Source organism: Apteryx mantelli, chromosome 1 (assembly GCF_036417845.1).
Source record: "Apteryx mantelli isolate bAptMan1 chromosome 1, bAptMan1.hap1, whole genome shotgun sequence".
Taxonomy (NCBI): Eukaryota; Metazoa; Chordata; class Aves; order Apterygiformes; family Apterygidae; genus Apteryx; species Apteryx mantelli.
In genome coordinates, this window is record NC_089978.1 from 127,574,286 (window position 1) to 127,600,023 (window position 25,738).

The following is a 25,738-nucleotide window of genomic DNA, read 5'->3' on the forward strand; positions in this document are numbered from 1 at the left end:
CCCACGTCTGGGCTGCCCAGGACAAGAAAGACATAGACATAGTGGAGCAAGTCCAGCGAAGGGCCACAAAGATGATTAATGGACTGGAGGATCATTATGAGGATCAATATGAGGAGAAGTTGAAAGAGCTGGGACTGTTTAGCCTGGAGAAGAGAAGGTGCAGAGGGGAGCTTAGCAATGTTTATAGATGTCTGATGAGAGGGTGTAAAGAAGACGGGGGATAGACTCTTCTCAGTGGTGCCCAGTGACAGGATGAGAGGCAATGGGCACAAGTTGAAACATAGGAAATTCTGTCTGAACATGAGAAAATACTTCTTCACTGTGAGAGTTGTTGAACATTGGACCAGGTTGCCCAGAGAGGTTGTGGAGTCTCCAGCCTTGGAGGCAGTCAAAACTCAGCTCGATGTAGCCCTGGGCAACCTGCTCTAGGTGACCCTGCTTGAGCAGAGTGGGTTGGACCAGATGATCCCCAGAGGTCTCTCCCAACCCCAACTAACTATTCTGTGATTCTGTAAATATAAGAAATACTTTAAAAAAGGCAAGTTCACTTTACTACTTCTTCACTTTAAATGTCACAGATGTCATTTCACGGAATACTGGAAAAGGAAATAATAAATGCCAAAAAAATATTTAGAACTGATGGACCGGCTTGTCCAGAGTGAGCCCCAGTTTTAACTGAAACATTTACAAGGACACTAATTATGCTTGGAAAGCTGGTATTTGAAATTGCAAATGTCAGTTCCAGGATGTCAACATTTTCTGGTACAGTTTAGGAAATCCTGTGTGGCGTGCTACTTCTGAAAGACATAATTATGTGTACACATTCCTGTGACTTTTCTCCACACCCAGAGTTCTATTCCACAGTAGTTTGCTCACAAAAATTTAAAAAGTTTATTAGAAAACAGCCCAAACACTGAACATACCAGTGAATTTGCTACATAAGCATTTGCAGCAACTGACCAGATTCCTTATTTCTCCCCCAAACCAGATCAAAATATTTTACTAAGTAGATCCAGTTCAACACAGACCTCACTCCCCAGGAGTCATTTGCATTTATGCTGAATATGGAATCAGCGGGACTTAAGTACATGCTTCAAATAGAGCCTATATTTTTCTGATTAGTGAACTGAATTGGGGGTCACGCTGTTTGTGTTAAGAGCATGAATATATATATATATAAAATATATATATATATATATAGTGATTTTCTGCCTTTCTGCTTTTGCCTTTCTGCATATGAATTGAAAACACAAAATATTGTTTTCCTCCCCCAGCTGACACCTGCAGCCAGCAGAGTGGGGGAGAGGGGAGAATGCGTGCCATTTTACTATATTTGAAGCTTTAGTAAAATCCTCACTCTCTGCCATCACCGTCTACACATATTTCTGTACCTTCTGGACTGTCAAGGAGGGGTCAGTCCGGCTTTGGAAGAACGGGAATTAGGGCAGGACCAGGACAGAAAGTCAGAGAAACCCTGCTGCGGCTGGAGGTAGAAAGGGCAGCTGTGACTCCTGCCGCTGTCCCTGCTGCTGCTGTCCTGGGGCACTCGGAGGCACACCGGCACTCCTTTACCCTCCCTGTAATCCCACAGAGCCAGCAGCAGCAACCAGGGCTGTGCGGACAGCAGGCAGCAATGAGCTGTGATGGCAGAAATGCCAAATCTCTCTCTCCTCAAGCACAGGCAAAGCAGCTTACCATCCCCTTATAACTGGGCAGCTGTCTGTTTTGCTAATTATTCAAAGCTAGCTCTGAATTTGTGATTTTCCTTCACCTGCATGACAGGCTGAGCCAAACCCCCAAACCTATGCACCTTCAAGCCATAGAGAAGTTTGCATCCAGAGCTGAGCTTTGGAGCCCGAAGCCACCTCTAAAAGTGATGAAGAGGTGTAGATGCGATCTGAATTACTGACCCACTGGTTAAAGGAGAGGGCCTACTGGCAGGATAAACGATAAAAAGCTGCTCTTCCTAAGACCAGGAAGCAAATGGCAATGAGGTTGTGGACGAGGCACTGGCAATTTCTGCTCTCCAGGCTTTAGAGTCCACTCAGGAAAGTCGCCAAATGCTCATTTCTTTATCCAACTCAGATGTATTGGATGAAACCAATCACAAAAATCCGCAGCACTTGGGCACTATCTCCTATCCCTTGATGATGGGGTGTGAAATTGTTTTTCTCTCTCACTTTTTCCCTTGGCTATTTGTAACACATAGCTGGCATTCCCTTTAAAAATAAAATGGAATCACTCACCTTCTTCCTTCTTGTTTTCCTTCTTTCAAGCTTTTTTTCCTGTGGTGTCCTCATGTGGACATGAGGATAATATTTCTTTCCAGCTTTCCTCCCTCCCCAAATGCTCTCTCTAAGGTTAGCCTGGGTCAGCGGCCATGGCGGGGAGCAGGGGCATGTAGGGCCGGCACTGGCCTGAGCCTGGGCTCTTGGGGCAGCCCAACAAAGTCCCAAGCTGAACCACAGACTTCACATGGCACGTTGCAATAAGCGGTTTGTGTGTGTGTTTTCGTGGGGCGATGCATGTGAAGAAAGATGAGATTGAGTAGAAGTTTTTCAGCTGTGCCTCAAAACACCAATCCTGTACCTGCTGTTCTGTGAGAGGCACACGGCGTCTCAGCCGAAGTGGGGGGACAAGACTCAAAGAGCTTTTCTTGAAATCAAAACGCAGCTTTTGATTTAAGACCTAATTGTTTCAGGATTGCCAAGCAAAAGTACCTGACAACAGGATTTTTAGTCCATCTTCAAACTGCTGCATCAGTTTTCACAGGTACTGACTAACTGAAAATGCTACTCAAAGTGGATGAGTTGCCAGGTTTTCATACTGCTGAACAGCAGACCTTGAACAAGGAGCCTGAATGTAGAATTAAGAGACTAAGTTAAGCCACTTACATTTGAAAATCTTGGCTAATATTCTGTAATATTTCTGCAAAAAAGGATAATACCAACAGTGTGCCCATGCACTTCTTACAATCTCTTTTTTTTCCTCCTCTAGGGACCAACTGAAGATCAACAAAATACCGAAAGGACTAACGCAAGCAGGAAATCCAGGCCTCTCAAAGTGAAAAGCAAGCAAACTGTCCTTCTTCTGCCCTTTCCTGAAAGCTAAATGTAAGTATACCTACTTTGAAATCCTTAGTGAGTTATCCATAATGTCAAAACCAAAGTGCTAAGGATTAAAACTGAGGTTGTCTGAAAGCTGTCACTGATACAGGATTTGATAAGTTGTTTAAGTGTTTGCTATATACGAGAGCATTTGAATTTCCTATGGAAAAATATTTGGTACATATTGTTTTGGTGATCATCAGCAGCAGCATATTTTTTTTCCTAGGTAATTTAGAAAACCTACACTTTCAGTCATTCTCCATTGTTTAATAGGAGAATACATGTAATTTTGGCATTTCATGTTTGTTTAAAGAATCTTGTTTTAAATCTATTTTTACAGTCAGGAAAGATTAAGGACAGGTTTCATTAGAAAGACGCCAAAACCATTATAACCTGAGAATATATGCTATTGAGGTACTTTTGATATCCAAAATAACATATCAACACATATGTCTGTTTGCAGATATATGCGCATGTAAAAGCAAACAGCAGTAACATTCATTGGGAAATCCATGTTTAATACTATGTTTAGTTTAGCTCAGTCGTGGGAAGAATATGTTAAACATCACTTCAAGCCTTAACGGAAAAGTTTCTGACAAGTAGACATTAGCTCATAGTATCCACAGTCATCTTATGCCTATGACTATTGTCTGTTTTCAAGTGTGACTTTTGGAAGAAAAAATGCATTATTGCTTAATAAGCTACATTGCAGTAGTGTCCTGCATTCTGTTTTGGTTTTTAGATAGCTAATTAAAAGACTCCACATGTTAAGAATAAGTCACGTAAATTCCTCAGGCCTTCTGATGGCCTTTTAAGGAGGATGAGCTAGGCTTGATCACGCTTCCCTCTTGCAGAGAAACCCTATTGAATTTAACCGAAACGAAACCGGTAGGGTCCGATAAACACGATTCTCTAAACATGCAGCTCCATAACAGCAGCTGTGATGAAAACCCCGCTTTGTGAAACCACCGAGCTTCTTTGGACGCGGGGGTGGACCGGAAGAGCTCCAGGGCGTTAGGACCTCTGGCAGTTGCCAGCTGTCAGAGCTGTCCCTGGTAACCATTGCCCCCAGTACTGGCTAGCGTGACCTGCCCTTGACTGGATGCTGTAAAAGGGTAACAACAACAAAAAAAGTATAGCCAAAGGTTCTAGCCCACAAAGCAATAGTGGAGAACAATATCCTTTCCAGTTAGTATTTAAATTCTTCCTGAGCATCCATAAGAAAGGTTTAGAGCCCAGTCCACCTAGCAATAAAAAATCCATCCAAGAGTGGTAGTGGACACCGATAACTTTGCTGTAGAGGTTCTATAGTAGTTGATTAAAACAGCATATAAGAATATTGCTTTTTATATTAGTAATTTCTTCAAACCTTTCCATAAAGATCTTCCTGTGTTATATAATCATATAGATCACTTAAAAAAAGTTTGTGTTCACTTTTCTTAGAGTCCTTTACCTACAGCAGATGAAACAGTAATACGAGCTGTTAAATACGCTTACCAGACAGTTAAAAGCGATGATTAAGCTAGCCATTACAAATTAGCACTTAGTACTTTTTATGCATGACAAAATTGCTTTGAGAAAAACACACAGTCCTCAACAATTCACAGATATCAAGGCACAGAGAATTAAGAAAAAAACCCTAAAAGAGTGGGAAGTTGTGGAAAATGTATTATTCTCTTTTTATTTTATTTCCCATTTATTTTATGTATTTTATTTATTCCAGTGAAGGGAAAAGCATTTCAGCAAAACATTCAGATCTGGTTAGAAATATCCCTCAAATTAAAAGGAAACAAAGCCCTGTATCTGTAGCAAGAATCCAGAAAATTTTCAGACTTGGGCATCAACTCACAAAGACACTTGAAAGGCATTTGGGTCCAATAGAAGTCCTGAGCTCCCACCAAAATCAACAATCTAATTGTCTCAGCTGAAACTGAGGCTTAGCTTTCGGGTTTCCTGTAACTAAATCTTGCCACAAACAGCTCTGCTAAGATTTTCCTCCAATAAAATAAAACACAGCCTATGAAGATAAATACAAGAGACAATGAAGATGAGTGTGTAGTTTCCAATGTAAGGCAGGAAGCTGATATTCAAAGAAAACTTGTGAAGATATCGAAGTAGGGTTGTCAGTTCTAAATGGTCAATGCAACAGTTCTTTAAAAATAAACAATCAAACATCTGAAAGTAATTGCTAGGCTAAAGGATTTAAGTTTATTTTATTTAAGCAATAAGGTATTTTAGAAATGTACTCAGAATGTCTAGCTTGCTTCAAATTGCTTTGGCTTTTCTACACTTTATTCCAGTGTCATGGCCGTCACTACCCACCCAAATGTGGTATTTTAATAATATTTTTAAATTGAAAAAAGACGATTGAAATGAACAAAAAGAGAACTATTCAGAAAGGTTACCAGAATGAATAGCTTAACTTGAGACACACTAATCTGATCAGCAAGTAGAGTGAAAAAATTTATTGTGCTGAATTCATCGGGACTGAGTGAGGTGATGTAAGTTAAACAATTTTATGTGGGTTTACTGAGGTCTTGTCTCAAAATCAACAGAAAACTTAAGTGGCTGAAAGTAAAATTTCAGTTTATATAGTCTGATACTCTTTCTCTCTATTCTTTCTCCTGTTGAACTACCCTTTATGCCTCTCAGTGTACAAACTTCACCAACACAGTCGTCTTCTCTGTCCTCAGTTTCCTCCACATCTTCCTGTGCTTTATGTTCCTCCATTCAATCCCTGCTTCTCTGATAATGAGGATTAGTTTGCTAGCCTTCCTTTTCCCTGTCTGACCGGTGGAGGTGGAAGGACTAGGTGATTTTCAGTGGAATTAAACCTCATATCGCTTATGTTATCTTGTATTTACACATTCATTGATTTTAAACAGGAGTCAGTTGCCTAACTCCTTTAGCCACTCTTGAAAAACTAGCTTTAGATTCCTCTCAGCAGTTCTGGATGGGAGGAGATTAAAGGGGAATTACAAAAAGAAAAATCCTTTCCAAATGTAGCAATGTTACTCAGTAGTTCAGAAACTCACTTTTCTTTTCCTGTTGGCAAATGCGACTTCTTTAACTAAGCCAAAGATTACTGTGAGTAAACCAAATGGTTGCTTTTGTCTGTATTTCGAAGATGAGGGGCTTGTTTGGGGTTTTGGTAATGATACTCGACACAGAAAGCTCTAGTACTGAGGAATATGGAAAAATAACAAGATAAACCTGCCTTCACAAATCAGAAGTTTTGCGGATATTCCACAGACACTTGCTGCTTGCTGTTAGTGACCATGATGACAAGTTTATGATCCCAGGCTGTGCAGAGGGAAGACCTGAGGACCCGCTGCTCCTTCAGTTCTCTGCTTCTCTAGTCCCCTGCTCCCCAAACAACCACGCGTGCACGCACACGTCCACATGCTCCTTTCTGACCTTTGGAGACAAGCTCATTGGCAGGGTTTTGGACTTGGGACATGCTGTGACTGCACCTTTGCAATGTGAGGGGAAATAGCTCACTCAAGTTGCTTAGGCTGAACAGAGATATTTTAAAGTAGTAGACAGCAGATTTTTACACTGATAGCAGGAAGTTCATTGAAGACCAGAGGGACATGCCTGTCTGGTTTGGGAAACAGTTGTACCAAACAGTAGTCTTTTTATGGATTTTGCATTAAGCATAAATCCTCCTATTTGTGTAGAACAGACAAGCGGGTCCAGGAAGCTCTGAAGGATGTAGTTTGTTAACAGATAATTCAGTAACAGCAACATGTAGTGCGCATAGTTGCAGTTATCACTTTGCAAATGTCTCCACACATTTTTCCATAGCTTCTATGCCCAAGAAAAAGTAGCACTAAGTGAACAGTCTTCTCCAAAAAGCCTCATGGACCTAATTTATCAAAGGAATCATTCCTAATGAAAACACTGAGTTTCTTTAGGAAACACCAGTATATTTACTATGCAGCAGTCTCTCAGGAAATGCCTCCTTTCTATACTGTTTGCTAGACCATAAAGAGTTTAGAAGAAGGACCTTTGTTAATACCTTTGCCTTGTAAAGTTCAGGGATTGCTATCACAGTATTGAAATAAAATTTGAGATACAGTCAGAAGAATTGCCCAACTGATAATGATAGTTCATGAATGTATCAGGTTAGTAAATGAATCATCAGCCAAAATATTTCCTATATAGTTCAACCTTTTATTTACTTTCAAAGGAATTCAATGCAGTTGTTGTTTTTTCTTTAAGAAACAGGTTAAGGATATTTTTATCCTTTTTAAACTGCAATATTCTATGCTAGCAGTGTGAAATATTACAGTTCATAGTAGTATTCCATAGGAACAATTTCTGCTTGATACATCTCAAATGTCCCCTATACTTGTTCACTGCAGCAGTCTAGCTCATGATTTACAAAGGGTAGATGAATACGGAAGCACAATGCTGAAATCAGGAATATTTTAGCCAGGAAGCTGACACAGTATTTACTGAATGCATTTTTGGACCATTTACTCGACAGTAGCCTGTGCGTATTCCTGGTGTAAATGGGAGACGGTGTAAATGGGGCAGCTTTGCAGCAGCAGCGTAGTGTTGGCACGCAGTGTGGGAATGCGAGCCACGCCAGCTGATGGCGAGGCGAAAGCTTGCTGCAGAGTACTTGCTTTGTGCGCAAACAGCATAGTTCGTGCCACTTTGCTTGCATTACAGATATTTTTAAGCAACCCACAACATGCAGACTTAGTATTCTGAACCTGCAAAAGTCCTGGAATGTGCTCAGGTCCCCCCTCCCGTGTAGTGTTTGTGAAGCTGTCACTCAGTACACGATAAGCTGGAAAGAGAAAGAAAAGGCAATAGAGCAAGGAGTCTCTGCTGACAGTGTAAACAGAAATTTGAGGTTAGTGGACAAAGTTCACAGTTTGCAATGAAAGGTCATAAGGATTTCAAGCATTTTTGGTATTTTGTCTCTGCTGTCTGCACAACATCAAGCAAAGAAAAAACTCTCACAGACGGTTTCCAATTCTGTACACTTGGCATCTCTGCTCATCCTAAAAGAACATGGGAAGCTCTGTGTTTGGCACTCTGCGATTCTTTGAGGACACACCATCCGAACAAGGTTTAACGCTTACCCAGCCCCAACTGCCCTGGTATTCTTTCATCTGACATTTGACAATTTAAAAGGCTTACCCAGTCTCGGTTAATCCAAGTGGCCTGCAGTTTTGTTGCTGAAAATGCAGTATTGGATTTAGCATGATGAGGAACAGGCCTAAAATATTAACTCTTCACAGGTGATACTCCTCTTTTCCCATCCAATATATAGTCACATTAAAATGTTAAATGTTTTTATGAGAAATCTCCTGTGGTCTGCAGTTGAACCAAAGGCGACTTGTAGGGGGCTGATTTTTTATGATGATTTTTATTACAATTTTTGCCTGTAGCGAGTTCATTCTCTCCTCTGAATATTACTATAACATCTCCTTTAGGAAAGCTATAGCTTTGGTCTGTGAAACACTGATGGTGACATTTGTATTTCCTCAACTCAACTAAATTTTAAGCAAGTGTAGTCTGTTTTCCTGGAGGTATATAACCTCAGAAATCTAAAAAACATTCTTATTACTTATGTACCTAGGAAGTGAGTGCAACCAATGCTTTTTGTGAAATCATTACTTTCAGTATTTCAGGCTTGTACTGCCGAAGCAAGAAACCCAGTGAGCTACTTCTACATTAATCTTCTCTGAGAATGGGTCTCCCCTGGGCTTGGAAATTTCAGAGACATCTTAGAGTGTGAATGGGATTAAATAGTAAAAATAGAACAGGTGATCCAGGTTTGGACTAAATTTTTGTAAGGTGAGTTCTTCTAATCTTCCAAAGGGGCTTTTACTGTATGTTCCTATCCTTGCAACCCCTGACTTATGTCAAAGTGACTGTACCTTAGGAGTTTGCTGTGCACATTACAATGAGGGCCAAGTGCTCAAGCCCATGTTGGTTCCTACAGGTGCTGAGAGGTGCCAAGTGGGATTTTCCAGGTAATTCCAACTCCCACTGGCACATCTGGCAGTGCCATGAGGGACCTGTCTCCAACTTCAAATGCCTGGATACTTTGCACACCTTGTCCTTCAAGCTCAGGCAGAATACCTGCTACAGCTGCTGTGGAATTAAAAGAACCAAAATAGTGGAGAATGTATCAAAAAAATAGGTATGTCTGCTGTGAAGACCAAAATGCCTTTTTTTTTTTCTTTACTGGGCTTCAACTATAGCACATCTCCCTGCCATAGCTCTTGAGAACATCCAAAAGATTTTGTTTCATTCATGTAACACAAACCATATCAGTGGTTTAGGACTACCTGTAGGATGACAAAGCCAAAGGGCAGTGGTAGAAACTATTTTTCAGTTTTATGCTGTGGTTCCTATGCATGCACACAAGATTAGTACTTCAACACTACAGAGATTTACCTCAACAGTTTCAGCCCACAAGACCTTACTCAGAGACTAATAATATGTAGATGTCTGGGTCTATATCAGGACTGAGTTTTTGAAATAGGGCAACCAAACACCATGTTACTTGGCCTCCAAATAATAGAATAATGGATCAACAACTCATTCCTGGATGGGAGAGCTAGCCTTGAAGGACAAAAATAGGATTCAGAAGCCTTCCTGTCAAGTACAGCAGGAGCAAACAATGCTAGCATTTATCCACAAAGTAGGCTGTGATGAGTTTTGCAGAGTTTCTTAAAGGGATAATAAAACAACAACAACAACCCCAAGTAAAAATAACCAGGGGAAGATCCATCAGAAAAGAAACTTTAAGAACATAAGAAATGCCTTTCTGAGTCAGACCAATGGTCCATCTCCCCAGTAGTCTCTCTCTGAATGTTACAAAAGGAGATGCTGTTTAGGGAGTGCATGCAAGCTCCTTCTGTGGTCCATATCCCCTGAGCACCACCAGTATCCCCAATAGGAGATTTAGGGATGTGGGTAACTCTCTAACTCTCCTACATATACTTCTTGAGACAGCTATTTCTGTATCTTGAGTTACAAAACATATTTTGTTCTCCGGTTCCTTCATCAGATTCTCTTTACAGTACCTGGAACCAAGTGTCTGCTCTACCTGGCTTAAAAGCGTAATAGATAGTCATACAAATATTCAGTGGCTGTGAATAACTAAAGATAGAAGGTCTGTCCAGACAATCCTCCTTTGACTTCCTTCTCCTTGTTATTTCCTCTCCCTCCTCAGTTTTTAGCTACATATGGAGGATTTTGCTGTTAGGTGTAGCAATACTGAGCAGAGCAGAATAAATCCCTGAAAGTACAGCAGTATGTTACCTCCTCCTGCTGTGGTCACATGTGGAATATAAACACCGTTTCATGTAGGATTAAACCTAGACGGGAATGAAACTGACCCCTGAATGTGAGGTATAACTGCATATCAACTGCAGACACACTGAAAATTCATTCTCTTTCTTCCCTAAATACGGAAAGATTAAGATCAAAGGGCTGGTTTTCACCCTTTTCTGCCAACCGGCAGAAAAATCTGTGCATGTTTCTATGCACTCAGAGCAAAGCACATTCCAACATGACAGATTGTTCTATAGTTAGAAAATAGACTTCATTGCCTTTGCTGAACAAGAGAAATTTTTTTGAAAAATTAATCAAAGATTAAAAGACAGGACACTGGAAAGGACTAAAATTTGTTAATGCTCAAACCATATCAGGTTTGCCTTGGTCAGTACCATAAATAAGCTGTTTGCACGCTTGATCTGTCTGTAGACAACTGAAATAACTGGGAGAAGAGAGGGCACTCCTCAAAGGCTCAAATGTACACTGTTAAGATAAAATTTTATGTCTTTATCATAAAGAAATATCTTTATAATTTATTGTGATATACATGGTAGCTCTGTCTCCTGCAAGACAGCGTGACACAGCTGTGCCCCAGTAAATGCTGGGTGGAAGTGTAGCCATGACCAGTAGCAACTATGTAAAAGACAATTATGTGGACATGTTTTTACCATTTTGCTTAAAAAAAAACATTTTTAAAAGGGAACTGTTGGCACTGTGTGCTAGAGTGGATCGCTCACGCCACCTATGGGGCAGCTCCGTTAACAAGATGTGTGCACTTACAAAGAGCCTCCCAGGAAAACCCAGTTCATTTCCTATGCTGATCAAAAATTGCTCCAGCGGATACTTTGATTGGCTGTAGTACTTGTCAGTACTTAAATACACACACGGGTAAGAAAAATTTATCTCCAGATGCACTCCTACAACATTTGCGATCCAATGTGCTCTATTTTGTATATATATATCTGTTAACAAGCCATTTTTTATCCTGGTTACAAATAATGATACATAAATATCTGATTCTCTGCTTGATTAATGCCACAAATTAGTTTCAGTGAGTGTATCTGGATTTGCATCAGAAAAATTATATAAGACAGGTTTTAAATGTCAAGTCCATTTGTCTGCTAAGGACTGCAGTAGGAAATCTAACAGGACTCCAAGCAAGGCTTACGAAACTAACCTTGCCCATAAGAGCTGAGTGTCCCCAAGCTGCCTGACACAGGGTGTTTGCTTTGAGCCTAGATGTACACCAGTGTGTGGCTTTGGTGCTGATGAGAAAAATGTGTTAAATCATAGCCATAAAAAGAGTAACTTGCCCTTAGGAATAAAAATATTTCATTTACACAACCATGCAAATGCCAGCCTTTCCCCTGCTTTCAGAGGCTCACTTTGATTTGCCATTTGAGCTCTTTTTTCATTCATTAGCACTACCTAGTCATTAAGTCCCACAAGGTGAGGTCCAAAAAAAGGTCCTGTGCTGCCAAGCTTTCAGAGGGGGGTTGCTGAAGATGAGGGGAGTCCTTCCTCCCCGCAGCAACTGCTGCAGAGGGCAGGCCCCACGCCGGCTCCCTCGACCACCCGGCCAGGGTGGAGGTGCAGGAAGGAGCGGCCGAATGGCTGGAGACCTGAGGCTGCAGCATCCCTTCCCCACCCAGCTGAGGCCCTGGGAGCAGCCCATGGCTGGAGGCCAGCGCATGCAGCAGACACGGCCTCCCGGTGCATTTTGCCCAAATCCTGCCCTGTTTTGTTTTGTTTCTTCCTTCAGTGGAACCGGGCTGCTTGCAGCATGACAAGCACTTTTGGGAAAAAAAAAAACAAAATTAAAACAAACAATCCCTCCAACCCTTATTGCACTCTTTCCTCTTTTTAATGGACTAATCCACACTAGGCTAATGTGATTTTCAGTCAGTGCTTCTTTCCCTGCTTCACCTCCCTTCTCCCCATGACTTTTACAGTCTCAGTGAATGGCATATTAGAAAGCTGACAGTAAGTAACACTCCACAGTTTCTCAGGAGATGAACTAGCTACAATCAAAGAGCAGCTGGTGTCTATGCTCAGCCACATTACCCACATGTTACGCAGAGAAAATGCCACTGATACAAATGAAGGGTCTTCTAAATTACACTACTCAGAGATGAGCATCAGGGCCCAAACCTTTAGTCCTGTCTCTGACTTGCAGGGTCCTGGTAAAGTTTCCTTTCAGTAAGACCTATTCCTTTTTATAGTTTTTTTTTTTTTTTAAGTGAAACACACATTTTTCCAGGACAGAAACACTTCTGGAAATTACTCTGATTGGCACATCTCTACCAAAAAAAGACTGACAGGTTGTGCTAGTGGTTTTAGAACTGGATTTAACAGGTGTCTTACAGAAGCTAGCCAGGTTTAGGTTGCACCACAACATACAAAACAGTGATCCAATCCAGAGTAGATGATAATGTCAAGACAAAGAAATGCATCCCTTTAATTATAAAGTACTATTCCGTCTTTTCATAGCATCATAGACTGAAAAACCAAATGTTCAAGAAAGCTGTTGTAATTAAAGGCAAGGGGAGGGAGGATGCTTGTGTGTGTGTTTAAATAGAGTTAATGCACTGCATTTATTCAGACCAAGCAATAAATGCAGAAGAAGCAATAGCATAGAGAATTTGTCTAATACACTGAAGATTTCAGAAAAACTGTGGGTAGTAGCCATAGTTTCATATGAACTGGAAATAAAGTTCTAATTTGCATGGATGAAGTGGAATGAGTAATATGAATAATCACTTTAGACACTATCATATACACAAAAGTAAAGTAAGGAAAAAAAATGGCAGAGAAAATACAGCACCCAGCATGACAAAGCAGCTCCAATCCTGGGGTCCCCAGAGACAAATCCATCTGATTTTGCTTAAACCACGTGCAGGGAATGTCCTGTTTTAATTTCTTTTTTTGGCCTCAGCTTTACTGTTTATCTTGAGTGTTCATCTTCTTGACAAATACATTTTGATGAAACTTTATTCTTTTGGGTCTCATAGCCCTGAAGAGAACCTGAATAAATGCGTCTGGTCATCAAGACTGACTTGTGGTCTCTGTGTGGTTTCATTTAAAGTTAGAGGATCACAGAGACAGCTGCAGGGGCTGGAGACTCTGTGAGAAACAATGTAGCAGCAGCTATAAGAGCTCATGCCAATAAAAGTTTCTTCTCTCCATAAATTAGCGCAATACACATGCCTGAACATGAGGAAGATAAGAGAAGAGGGATTACTTATTCTGTAGCTCTCAATGAAATGCGTAACGTACTTCTCTTTACAAGACCCCTCAGATTTAAATAAGGGGGTTTAGCCCCACTTTACAGATGAGGAACTGAGGCAGAGAGGCAAACCGTGGCAATAGCTATACAGCAGTCCCCAAAGCAACTGCAATGTACTGCAGGGGTATTCAAGTTAATCTTTAAACCAGGTAGCACGGATACCACGAAGCAGTCAGGCTGTGGCGCCCTGATGCTCGGTGCAGGTCAGTTTGCCCAGTTATTTCTCTTCCTGCACTGTCGACCCCATCTGGAGTCCTGAACTGCAGATGTGCCGTAAATGAGGTGTGTGAGCTGAGGAACCTTAAGAAGCTGCAAGAAACTCCACTGGCTGTTGGTTCGCTTCTCTTAATTGCTCCTTTCCTTCTCTGATACAAACTGTGATGCTCAGGGCGGGGAGAAACTTGGGTGCAGGGGATTAGAACATGCCAAAAAGTAGTTGGGGGCAGTAGCAGACAGTATGTACATGTATGTGGAGAGGTGCTGGTGGATCAGGATTGCCTTTTCCGTAAGGAAGAATAAAATGGTGCTCTAAGTAACTTGCCCAGGGACATAGAGGTAGCTTTGAACAATCTTACACATCTATTTAATAATTTCTAGTTCTTTTAAAACATGGGTCTGCTGCTTGAACTCCAGTGTCTGGAAATACAGGACCAGCAATCACAGTCAGATTTCCACCACCCCACACCATAACCCCAGCCGGTGACTAAGCCAGCAGGATTCAAGTCCTAAGCAGGAGCTTTCCCTAGAGCCAATCCATTGTTTAACTCAGCGGTACCAGACAGTTTATAGTCTTTCTTTGGTCTTTTTCAGAGATACTGGTGTGTCTAAGACTATCCTTAGGAATTCATTGGGAAAAAGTATCAGCCAGATATTTCCTTACTTCTCAAGGGATAGGGTGCCCTCATGGGAGGCAGGAACAGTATTTCACAATTATCAGTTTCTAATCCCTTCGCTTCCAGCATCATTGGAGAGAAAGAAGGACAGTAAACTTTCAGCATGTGCATGTTTCATCATCTTAACTCAGAGCGTCAGCCCCACATTTCAGAGATAGCAGCTGTGGGAGTCTGCATTATATCTGAAGTAAAGAATTTTGGCTTTTCTGGACCTGGACACTGCCACCTTAGCTCATTTCTAAAGTGTGTGGTTTGGCAGCACACAGCTGAGCAAGGTCATAGATGTGCACTTTAAAATGTGGTAACCTTCAAATTGTGTCTTCCTTGAGAATCATCTATATTCTATTTACAAGAAAAGAAATACAGCATCACTGCAATTCTTTTTCTTGCTTTTAGTCAATGAGGCATCATCACCAAGCATCAACAAGACTGAACGATGTTTAAGTTTAAAGTGTCTTTTGTAATGAGTTTAACACATTTAGAAGCCTTGGGTCCTCCCATGCTTTTTTTGCACCATTCTTCTTTGGTTGGACAAAGATCAAACATAATAGTGTGTGTAGCCAGCACACAATATACGTGATCACTTTGGTTAAATTATAAAAAAGCTAAAATCTAACTTGTCCATGTCATGTTATTTGGCAAAACTAATGATATAATTAAATGGGTCCAAATATCAAAAACATATGTATCTGCTTACATTTATACTTTTTTTCCATTTACAGAATAATGCTTTTGTTAGAGAATAAAATTCAATGAGCTTCATATGTACTGGGGGAGTTCTGCAACCCAATTATTTCCTCATCACAATGGCAAGAGAAATTCCAACGCACAAATAACCTCAAAGATTTATAGACCTGATTGCAGTGCTGACACTTGGCCTGCAGAGCTCTCCAGCAGGCCAAAGAGAAGTAGTCTTTTCTGCAGGTATGAAGGGGGTTGGCTGATAGCATCAGTTAAGCCATGGTGAATGATAGGAACAGAGCATTTACAGCCTGACTTCTAGCTAAACTAAGAACCCTTTGAAGTACAATGAACTGATTCTGTGAGTGTTTAAAGCAAACTTCTGCAGGAAATGGGATCCATATGCGTGTTTTCTTGGGAGTTCCTTGGAAAACAATGGTCAAGTCCAAACCTAAGTATGTATTTTTAATCTGACAGATTTACTTTACAGATTCCTCCCACCTCCTCCTTCTCCTGCTTTTAGGACTGTATATTGGACATATCCAAAGGCGGCCTTCATTTAATTAAATGGGATTTTTGTCACCAATTAAAAAAATGATACCAAATACATGAAATAATGTCTGTTCTCATCAGATCTCCAGCCCAAATTCCAAGAAGAATTGGGGATAGTGTTGAGCAGATGAAAAGAATGATAGGAAGAAAAACAAGTTGAGAGTATTACTTTTAAAACAAAAATTAAAGGAAAGCAACTCCCCCACTTATCCTCCAGCTCGTCTATCTTAGGAAATTTTCCTTTCCTAAAATAGGAGGGGCTAGGCAGGTACAGTTATTCATCTGTGACATCTCATTAAATATCCTCATTAGAGAGCTGAGATGCAGTAAAATGGACTCTGTAACAACCACTGCTGCTCACTTCAAAACATACATTTAACCGCTGTAATCATTTCTACAGCAGAAGAATATTAATATCAATAAATTGAGCACATAGAAAAGTCAGGACACAGTAATATTGGTTATTGTTTGTTGGTTATAAATCTGAACTAGCTCCACTGCAGACAATGTGTTACCATAAACGAGGACAGAATTTGGGCCAGTAATGGATACCTGTTTACTTAGCTATGCAGTAGTACACCAGAGTTTGGGTATTTTTATGCTAATACAAACCAGACTAATTCCAATTTTACTGCTTGAAAATGGGAATTTCATAGATCTAAACTGACATTTGTTCCTTGCCAATATATTTTGCATTGGCACTTACTGTTGGAAAGTCCAGTTTTTCCTACTGCCAAGAATTTAATAATGCTCAGCCAAATTCTACAGTTATTAATTGAGCAAAATCTCATTGTGTTTTTGCTTGATTAAGATGGTCTACTGTCTGAGTATATAAATGTCTGGGTTGAGAGTCATATAAAATATTTAACAATTAGCAAACTATATACAGGTTATATATAGTTCTCATTAAAAATTAATGGGATTATCTATATATGTCAAATTACCCATCTGCACAAGTGACCAGTTCCCCAATTATTGAATTTCACAAGCTTCTAATGTTGCTAATTGGCAGATGGATGTAATTGAGTCACTTAAGAAAAATCTGTTCCAGATTTTTTTTTTTTTAATAGCAACTGTGGAAGCCTGAATTACTGAAGTCTAGGATTTTTTTTTTTTTACTTTAAAAAATATATATTTACCAGTGTAATTGATGTACAAGAACTGATGGGATACCAGTTTTTCAAAGTTAGTCATTACCACATACAATTTTCCTTCATATCTATTTAGATTTCTGTATTCTGTGTCACAGATCTTTGCAAAGAGAATTACTAAACCTCTATAGAGTCAGAATGATTCATAAAATGTTAAGCTTAGACAATCATTTTTAGCTTTATCCAGCCCAAAGACTGGAAGGTGTCAAGGAAAAACTAGCCAGGAAAATTCTTCAACAGTACTGTGTTAATAACTTGGCATTTCCAAGTAAAAAATAAGTAGCTTTTTCTTCGATCAATATATTATGAACGCCATACCAGTGTTGTATGGTCCCAATATACTGATTACTACAAGTGGAAGGGAAAGGAGGAAAGCACAAATCTCTCTGCTTACTCTGGATGATTTGGTATGTCTTAATCCTTTGAAGACAAGTATATTTCATGTGTCACATTTGATTAAGATGAGGGTTTCATTCCAAATCAAAGATATAATGGTATGTAATCATTATCTTAATATCAGAAATGTAAATTGTTTTCAACTGATCACTGTTAAGAGACTGCATCATTTAGGGAACAAATTCAAGTACAAGAAAGGATAAAACAAGATATAGCTATTAGTCATAAAGGGAAGAGTGGTAAAATAAAGAACTCGGGGAAAGGAGAGACATGGGTATAATTTAAAAGCAGTTCCCAAAGGTGATTTATGGTATTTGTACAAACACACATTAACAGATAATCCCAGACCTAAACAAACTGCAGCCTAAATAGGCAAGAGACACAAAACTGTCAAAAATGAAAGATACTGCTTTTTTTTTTTTTTTTAATTTCTCAGTCACTTTGACTACTGGTGATGCCTTTTGGGGTAAAAAGAAAAAGAGGAAGGTGATAATTTTGTTTCTATAGCTACTATTTTAAATGTATCCTTCCAAATCTGCATTTAAAAGGAGTGGCATTGCCACGTGGCAGTAGTTTCTATATTTTGCCTACTATTTTTTTAAAAGAACAGATGAAAACTCCCCATAAGTTTGCCTTACTTCCCCTCTCTGTAATGTTGGTTTCAATGACCTATGATGGAAAAGGTATCAAAACAAAGAGCTACAAATTGCAAACATGGATACTGTACAATCCCACAGACTCTTGTTTTTTTGGCCAGAACAATCACAGCTTGCTTATTATTAAAGCTTAAATCAATGAGGAGGAAAGAAATTAGATTACAGCTCAGTTCTAACCAGACAGCTGTTAAATCTCTGGTATCTCAGTTAATTCCTTCACACGTTCCCCTCAGCTCTTATCCCACTTTTCTCGAGGCACGTCTTCCTCCAGGCTGCAGTGAAGCCTGGCTCTGCAGTCCTGTTGGCCAGCAGCGTAACATGCTACTCCCGCAGAAGCTACTCAGAGATGCAGTAATTCCAGCAAAGCTGACTTTGGAGTTTCTGATTTTTTATTTATTTAACTGTTACAGCTTGTTTCATTTGTGTGCATGGGCATGCGTGTGTGTGCGTGCATGTGTGTGCATGTGCGCACAGGCAGGGGCTTACTACCTCAGTGTAGTGCTCAAATGTGCTGGTGTGGCTGCTTCTCAGTTAGAAGCGTGTTGCCATTCAGTAATCCTTCACCAATAAAGTGCCCCTACCCTAAACATAGCCTAACTTGCACCCTGCGCCAAGCACTGGCACCTGCCAAACAAGACCTCAAAAGTTTTTGGAGCTCACAAAGCTGCAGACACTTGCATTGATTGGAAACATCAGTCCCTGATTGACTTCAGCAGCACAGCTCATGAGTGTGGTCCCTTAAGGAGCCCAGTCCTGCAGGATCTAATTGCCCTCTTATTTATTTAATTTGTTGAGAATTTTGCAGCAATTTTCAGGGAATACAGTTCAGCCCTAAAAAACTCTCTAAACCAACTCTGAGGCTGTGGGCTGTAATTATGTACTGTGGATTGTCTCTTTCCTTAGTATGGTTAAACAAGTCTTTCACAAAGTACACTAGAAACATTTTATTAAGAATACATGATTTCTGCTAACATCTGAAAATGTAAGTTTCTTGACCTAACACAAAATTAACTGAGAATTAAAACAGGTGTTCCATCCCACACAAAAAAAAACAAAATAAACATCATTATAAGCATTGCTAATATCCATTCCCTTTCTGAAGAAATAAGACTCTCTTTTTCCTTCCTAGTGAAATGTCTGCTTAGTGGATTTGCTTTTGATTTGGTTAAGGAATAGACTGTACATAGCCATGAACTTACTAGTGAGAACCTGGTGGAGAAAGCTTGCAGGGAAGAACATGATTTCACTTCAGTGCACTGATTTCTGTAACTCCAGATTTTATGAAGGTAGTCACTGTTGCCTTAGCTGCATCATCCTGGAAATAGCTAGCACCTGCCTCAACCACTACTTTGAATAGATAGAAGGAAATTAAAAAAAAAAAAAAAGTATCTGCTTCAAAAAATCTGGATTTTAAAATAAAAAGGAGGACTGGGCAGGGAAAATGGAGGCCTTAATTGACTGACAACAGAGGATATAGACTCTTTCAGATCCTAATCTGTGAGGGGATGTGTGCATCTGACCTCCTAATAGAGTCCACATGCCTGAATTAGATGCTGAGACTCCATATATGCACATAAGGAGAGTTAAGTGCCTCAGAGGGGGATTCACAAAAGCCACTGTTTGGGGAGCTGCTTAAGCCAGCCAAATAGGAAAAGCTGGAGATTGCTGTTTGTCCTAAATCCTAGCTCTCCCATGGGTTTAAGTGCCTTCTGGTGAACGAAGCACACAGATGCAAGTCCCTCTATTCTTAACTCACAGCCCCAAAACCTCTTTTGAAGGTGGGTGCCAATTTTTTTCTTTCAAAACCTGAGCAGCCATCAGCAGCTGGAGCAGTTAAATAACTTACTCACACTGCAGAAGGGTGGGTTAAGCCCTCCCTTTATTAAAGGGAGTTCAAGGGCACATGTCCTACCTCCTCAGCATGTCCTGGGCACCAGGCTACAGCTGACTACTAGCAGGAGCTGGGTGATGAGCTGCCATAATGCACAGCACACGCGAGGAGGCCTGGGGAGGAGGACATGAGGAAATGTGACTTCATCTCAAAGTTGGCCAGGCACTCAGCAGGCAAAGGGAGCCTCCGGTTCACTCCCTACACCCAGAAAGGTTTGTGCATTTGGACCAAACGTCCCTTGTGGAGGACTTTAGGTGCCTGCTGGCTTAGATAACGGCTAACTGGGGACTTGGACTATGGACTGAAGTGTTTTAGTTCCCCCCCCCCCTACAATCCTATTTCCTTGTGTGGTTCAAAACCCACCTCTGCTTTGTAATGCTGCAGGCAGCTGCAAGAAGGATGAGGTCCCCATTTGATCTAATTTAGAAGCTGTGTAGCAACAGGCTCCTCAGCCCATCACCACTCGAATAGTCCTTCATCCTGGCTGTGATACCACAGAAATGCAGGCATTTTATGAAAGTTCAACAGGAGAGCTGAGCACTGACTGGTTTTATCTCCTTTATTTTTGTTTGTCTCACAGTTACCAGTGATCATGGGTCCATATGGCTATACTGAACGCAATTTTATATCAATTCTCTTGGAGCAGAGCTGGGAAACTTAAGTGAGTGATAGTATTAACTGTTCAGTTCTTGGCTTTGATTTCTTTCAGCTCTTGGTTGGGTTATTCCAAGGTGAAGACTACAGTAATTCCAAATGCTTCTAACCAGAGCACATTGCATCACATATAGGAAGCAGATTGTGTCTCATGGCATCTTTGACTTATTTCTTTTCGGTGAGATTCTGTGAAAATAATCTGACCCTAATTTGATTTATTTCTTAGTTCACACAAACTTAAGTGACAGTGTATATTTGCACGGATCCAGGATAAGTGGGGGTTTTTTTTGTCTTTTTTTAAAAGTATGTGTTTCAGAACTATTCTTTTTCTCTGCTGTGCTTTGGAGAGACAAGCCAAACATTTGCTATTAGTATTCACTGACTCAAACCTCTGTGGTGTGTTTCAAAACTCAGCTTGAAAGTTGTTTGGTGGTGTCAAGCTACCTTTATTTCTGCATCTGCAGACTGAGAAGAGGTCTTGCCTCTGTGTAGGGTTTGTACATGTTAACAAGTACCAATGATTTCACTCTTTGTCTCTCTGCCTGTTGACTAGTTAAGTGGTTATGTGATTAAGTGTATTTGAATAAGAACCATTTTTTACCTGCCATGCAAGATGGAAAGATAGAAGGTCTCTATGGGCAGATCTGTCTGAGATGACACGGTACATATGCAGTTCAGCCATGGTGGCAGCATAGAGGAGTATACTAGATTTTTTGGCGGTGATTGCACACAGATCATAAGATATTTGCATCTGTAGATCCACTGTCAAAGATCCAGCAGCTTGCAGTTTGTCAGCCCATGATCTGGCCCACAGAACAAATGCCCTTAAAAAAATTAAAAGCCCAGGTTTTAAATAGTTTTAACTGAATGTGTGTTTGGGTTTGTTGTTGTTTTGTCTTCATTGAGACAAATAGCATGAAAAAAATTATTTTTTTAGGAAATAGGATCATGAGATAGCATCTGCTTGATTTGTGTGAAAGGAACAGTGTCAGGTCATGACCAAGATCAGCACATCCTAACAAATATGACAATATCTGTAACATTTGACAATAAAACAGCAAAATAACTGATGCTAAATAATTTTAAAACATCCTCCACTGATTTCTATCTGGTTGGAATAATCTAGTACATTTAAACTTCTAAAGCAAGATAATTTCTTCCACCGTTTGATCAAAGGTAGGGAAAGAGTGCAAAGGGCAGGAATCTTTCTTTCTAATGGCAAATACCCTTGTAAAATAATTGTCTGAGAGAGGTTGGTTTTTTTTTTTTTCTTCCTTCAAGAAAAACATTTTGCAGACTTTTTAAAATTGTTTTCGTATCTCCCTTGGACTGGGGCTTTGGGGTTCTGAGGAGCTGTAAAGTCAGAACACAGCAAAGGAAAATAAGGGGGAGAGAAGCTGCTCTTGACAGGCTCATCAAAGCACAGTGAGCAGAAATATTGTAAGTGGTATCAATTCATCTCTGAAATACTCTCCAAGCCTTTTGCTTTTATTTGAAAAAAAAAAAAAGTCAGGAAGCAGCATGAGGGAGAGAGCTAAGAGAACATGTTTTGTACACCATCAAAGTGAGAAAATGAACAGACAATGCTGTGCTTTGCCAGTTTCAGAAAGAGGCAATCAAGCAAATTTTATGGCAAGAAGGCAAAGCATAAGGCCCCGGGATCGCAACTGGAGTCACAAAGAACAATAAATTGTTTCAAATGAGGATCAGGCCAAGTACTTCAGATTCCTGCACAGATTTCTTGCTTTATTGCTGAAGAATTCCCAGGACTGTTCAAGCAAAAGCTGTCCAGGTTGCAAAGTCTAAAGTATGATCACTGTGAAGGGGCGGAGGAAACCAAGTTCCTCGGTAACAAAGACCTCTACCAAAGAGCTAGTTGCCCAGAATCAAACCCTTTTCTTAAGGCGATTTTGAGATCTTCATGCCTTGTCAGGGGTTAATTGCTTCCCTCTAGACCTCTGTAAAGCACTTAAACTGAATGAGTATACGTGCACTGCTAAAAAGAGGGGGGGAGAGGAAGGGAATTATAGCTCTAAATGTCAGAGAAGTCCCTGTTTCATCACTGATACTAAAGAGACTAAAACTTACCCCTTTCAAACAGATCAGCCCTCCTGCCCACAGCAGGGACCTGAGAGATGCCAGAGCAAACATCACAGGATGCCACACTGCCGCAGGGAGCCCCTGTGCACTGTGCTCTTCTGGTGGCATTAACCTACATAGGCACTCTGCATCTCTCCAGTGCTTTGTCGTTAAGGGCAGGTGCTGCAGCTGTGTGCACATAGCTCTGCCATCTGGGTTTGTGCCAGCCTGCCTGAGAACGGCGGACAGGCTGTGTGCGGCGAGTCAGGCCTCGCACAGCACCAGCAACGATATTTGTTACAGCCTCAAAAGCTGAAGATGCACAAAGCCAGTTTCTGGCCCCTTTTGCCTAGTCTCTTCAGGTTTGGTGCCAAGCATAGCTCAGCCAGTCAGAAGGAGGTGATGGGGGGGAAGTCTACATGAATTTTATAGCCACGGATACCTGTACTCCTAGCCTTATGATTGCTACAGATGTTGCAAGGAAGATAAATTATTGTCATTACTAAAAGCAATAATATATAATCAGGAGGGTTCCCCCCGCCCTCTTTGGCCACTTCACAGAAGTGTGTTTAAGAAAAGTATTTACTCTAGTACTTATTTGTGTCTTGCTGATGTTAATGAATGGGATCTTTGCATATGCATGTAAGCTTTCCTAAATGTAATGAGAGCTACTAGCTTATGCAGTGTTCCCCCTCTAAGCAGTCTTCTTAGAGACACAAAAGAAAACCCTAAACCAGTCTATATTAGGATAAAATATATATAGCCCGAGTTGATCTCATGTGTCTCTTTAGGACTCAAGGCACCTTCACAAATAATATATTGTAATATTTGGCTTTCAGTACAATGCTTTGATTAATCAAATGAGCAACTAGAATTTTTCTGAGCAGTAAAAACTGATAGATATTCTTTAGAAGAAGATTCTCTATCACTTCTAAGTATTTGCAGTAAAGTTTCAGGATATATTTAATTGTATTTAATTGCCACAGAAGGTGACAATCTCCTTCCCCCACCTTTGTCTCTTCCCATACTTTTGATGAGATGGAGCATTTCATTTACTCACATGAAAGCTAACCCACCAAAACAAGGCTTTCATCAGAACAACAATCACCAGAGCCAGTGCGAACATCAGAATATACTGCAAAGGATGGAGAAGTGGGAAGAAAAAGGCAGAGAGCACACCTCCGTTAGCAGCAATTCACAGCTAACCTGGATCAAGCATAACATTAAACTGTGCCCTTGCTTACTTCCACATCAGATTATTCACTTGTCATTTACAGCCACTTGCTAGTTTGTGACTTGTTCACAAAGCTGTAGCTGGCTAGACTGAGAGATACCAAAATGGAAACTGTTTATGCTTTTACCAGTAAGCATAATTTTAGCAGGAGTGCTAGATGCAGTGCTTTGTATTAGAATAGTAAAATGCTGTGATACAGTTCCCAAACTGTTGTACCTTAATAACAGCAAGGACTTCTACTGCATGCTGCTAGCAAAATGTGTCTTGGGGCAGCGTAAGACCAAGAGTGATGAGCGAGAGCTGAGACAGGAGGTTTCCAAAGACCGCCTGCAGTTCCTTGTCCACACTGTTTTGCAACCAGTAATCACCATAGCTTGTTATCAACACTTAGAGGTCAGCCTACTAGATCAAGCAGTTTACGGTCTGAAGTGCACCTCCAGTTGTTTGTCTTTGCACTTATTTTGGGGTACGGAGCTGACAGCAGATGTGAGCCATTTTCATCCAAACGATCCCCAAACTAACAACGCCCCCCAGGAAACTGCTGGTTGACTATAAAAGCATTTCCATGAAAACGCTAGCAAGCGCCTCGTTGCTAGTGGGCCACATAGAGCAAACCCATCACATCTGATACAGCAAATTCCTCTGACGGTGTAAGTGACCATGCCCCATGGGATCCTCTCCTGGAGGATACAGTAGCAACATCGCTTTGGAGAAGGAGCCCTCAGTTCAGCTCAGTTCAGTTCACACGTTAAATAAACAGCCTGCGCTTGAACACCTCGGCTGCCAGTGCCAGGCACGGCACCAGAGGAGCAATTACGTGCTGATAAGCAGACAGACAGCGCCACGCTTTGATCACTTTGTGTGTTCCAAATCATTGGATTCGGGTTTATGTGCCTCATACAGCTAAACAGGGAGTTAGTGGCCAGTCATTCAAGGGCCTCCATTAAAGCCGGCTGCCACCAAGACCGTAGGCAAACTGCCCAGAAAAGAGCATCAGGCAGACGAAAAGTGCTTGCTGTATGGCAGAGAACAGGCAAGTGTATTCAAAGGCAGATATTTGCTAAATCTCACCTACAGTTAATTCTAATCCCATAATTAAACTTGCATGCTTTTCTGCCAACAGTCCACTGGCTAGGCTGGTCCTTCCTCCTCGCCCCAAGGTCAAACACCAATTTGTGCAAACGAGTAAATACCACCATGCAAAAAAGAGCTGCAGCCCTGGGGACTGCAGTCGCCCAGCCGGCTCTGCCCAACTTGCTTGTCCTTGTCACAGCTCCCTGCGGTCCAACTGCAAGCAGCTTTCAGGCATTTTCCAGCAAACAGTTTCTGGGACAGATCCTCAAAGACATTTAAGAGACTAATGGAAATCAATTACTAGGGTCAGTGCAAATCAGGCATCTGAATACCATCGTGGATCTCAAGCTCCATGTTTTTGTTTAATTGGTAGGGACCGAGTCTGGAGATGCCAAACTAACCGTGCCCAGAGAGATGGAGATGCCTGCCTGGCTGCACATAGGGATGCTCACAGCAGGCTGGCCATGGCAGGAAGACTAAAGACAGCATAATTAGGTCTGCATGGCCTAATTTCTCCTTTCTCATCTTGGTTGCCTCCAGTCCTGAGATTTGTGTTTTCATATATATGTACACATCTGTAAGTGTATGCAGACAGACAAATATATTCATGTATATGTAGAGGCAGAGATATGCATGCATATATATGCTGTTTGGAAGTAAGAAGCAGAGGAAGTTAGGGATGCCATTTTCACAAGGATAGCTAGGTGACCATCCAATGTGAGCACATGAAAAATGTATTTGGAGAAGACTGCAGTAGAGGCAGTCGCTTTATCCAT

The 25,738-nt window shown here is 40.9% G+C and overlaps 1 protein-coding gene across 2 annotated transcripts in view; it reads left to right on the plus strand.

The window, feature by feature from the left end:
* Positions 1 to 25,738, plus strand: part of COL8A1 (collagen type VIII alpha 1 chain) — a 95,202-nt gene that overhangs the window by 57,277 nt on the left and 12,187 nt on the right. The window contains exons 3-4 of one of the 2 annotated variants that reach the window (XM_067301411.1): positions 2,998 to 3,113; positions 20,502 to 20,582. The gene's annotated coding sequence lies outside the window, so the exon portion shown is untranslated. The remainder of the gene's footprint in view (positions 1 to 2,997; positions 3,114 to 20,501; positions 20,583 to 25,738) is intronic. The other variant, XM_067301405.1, reaches the window with a different exon arrangement.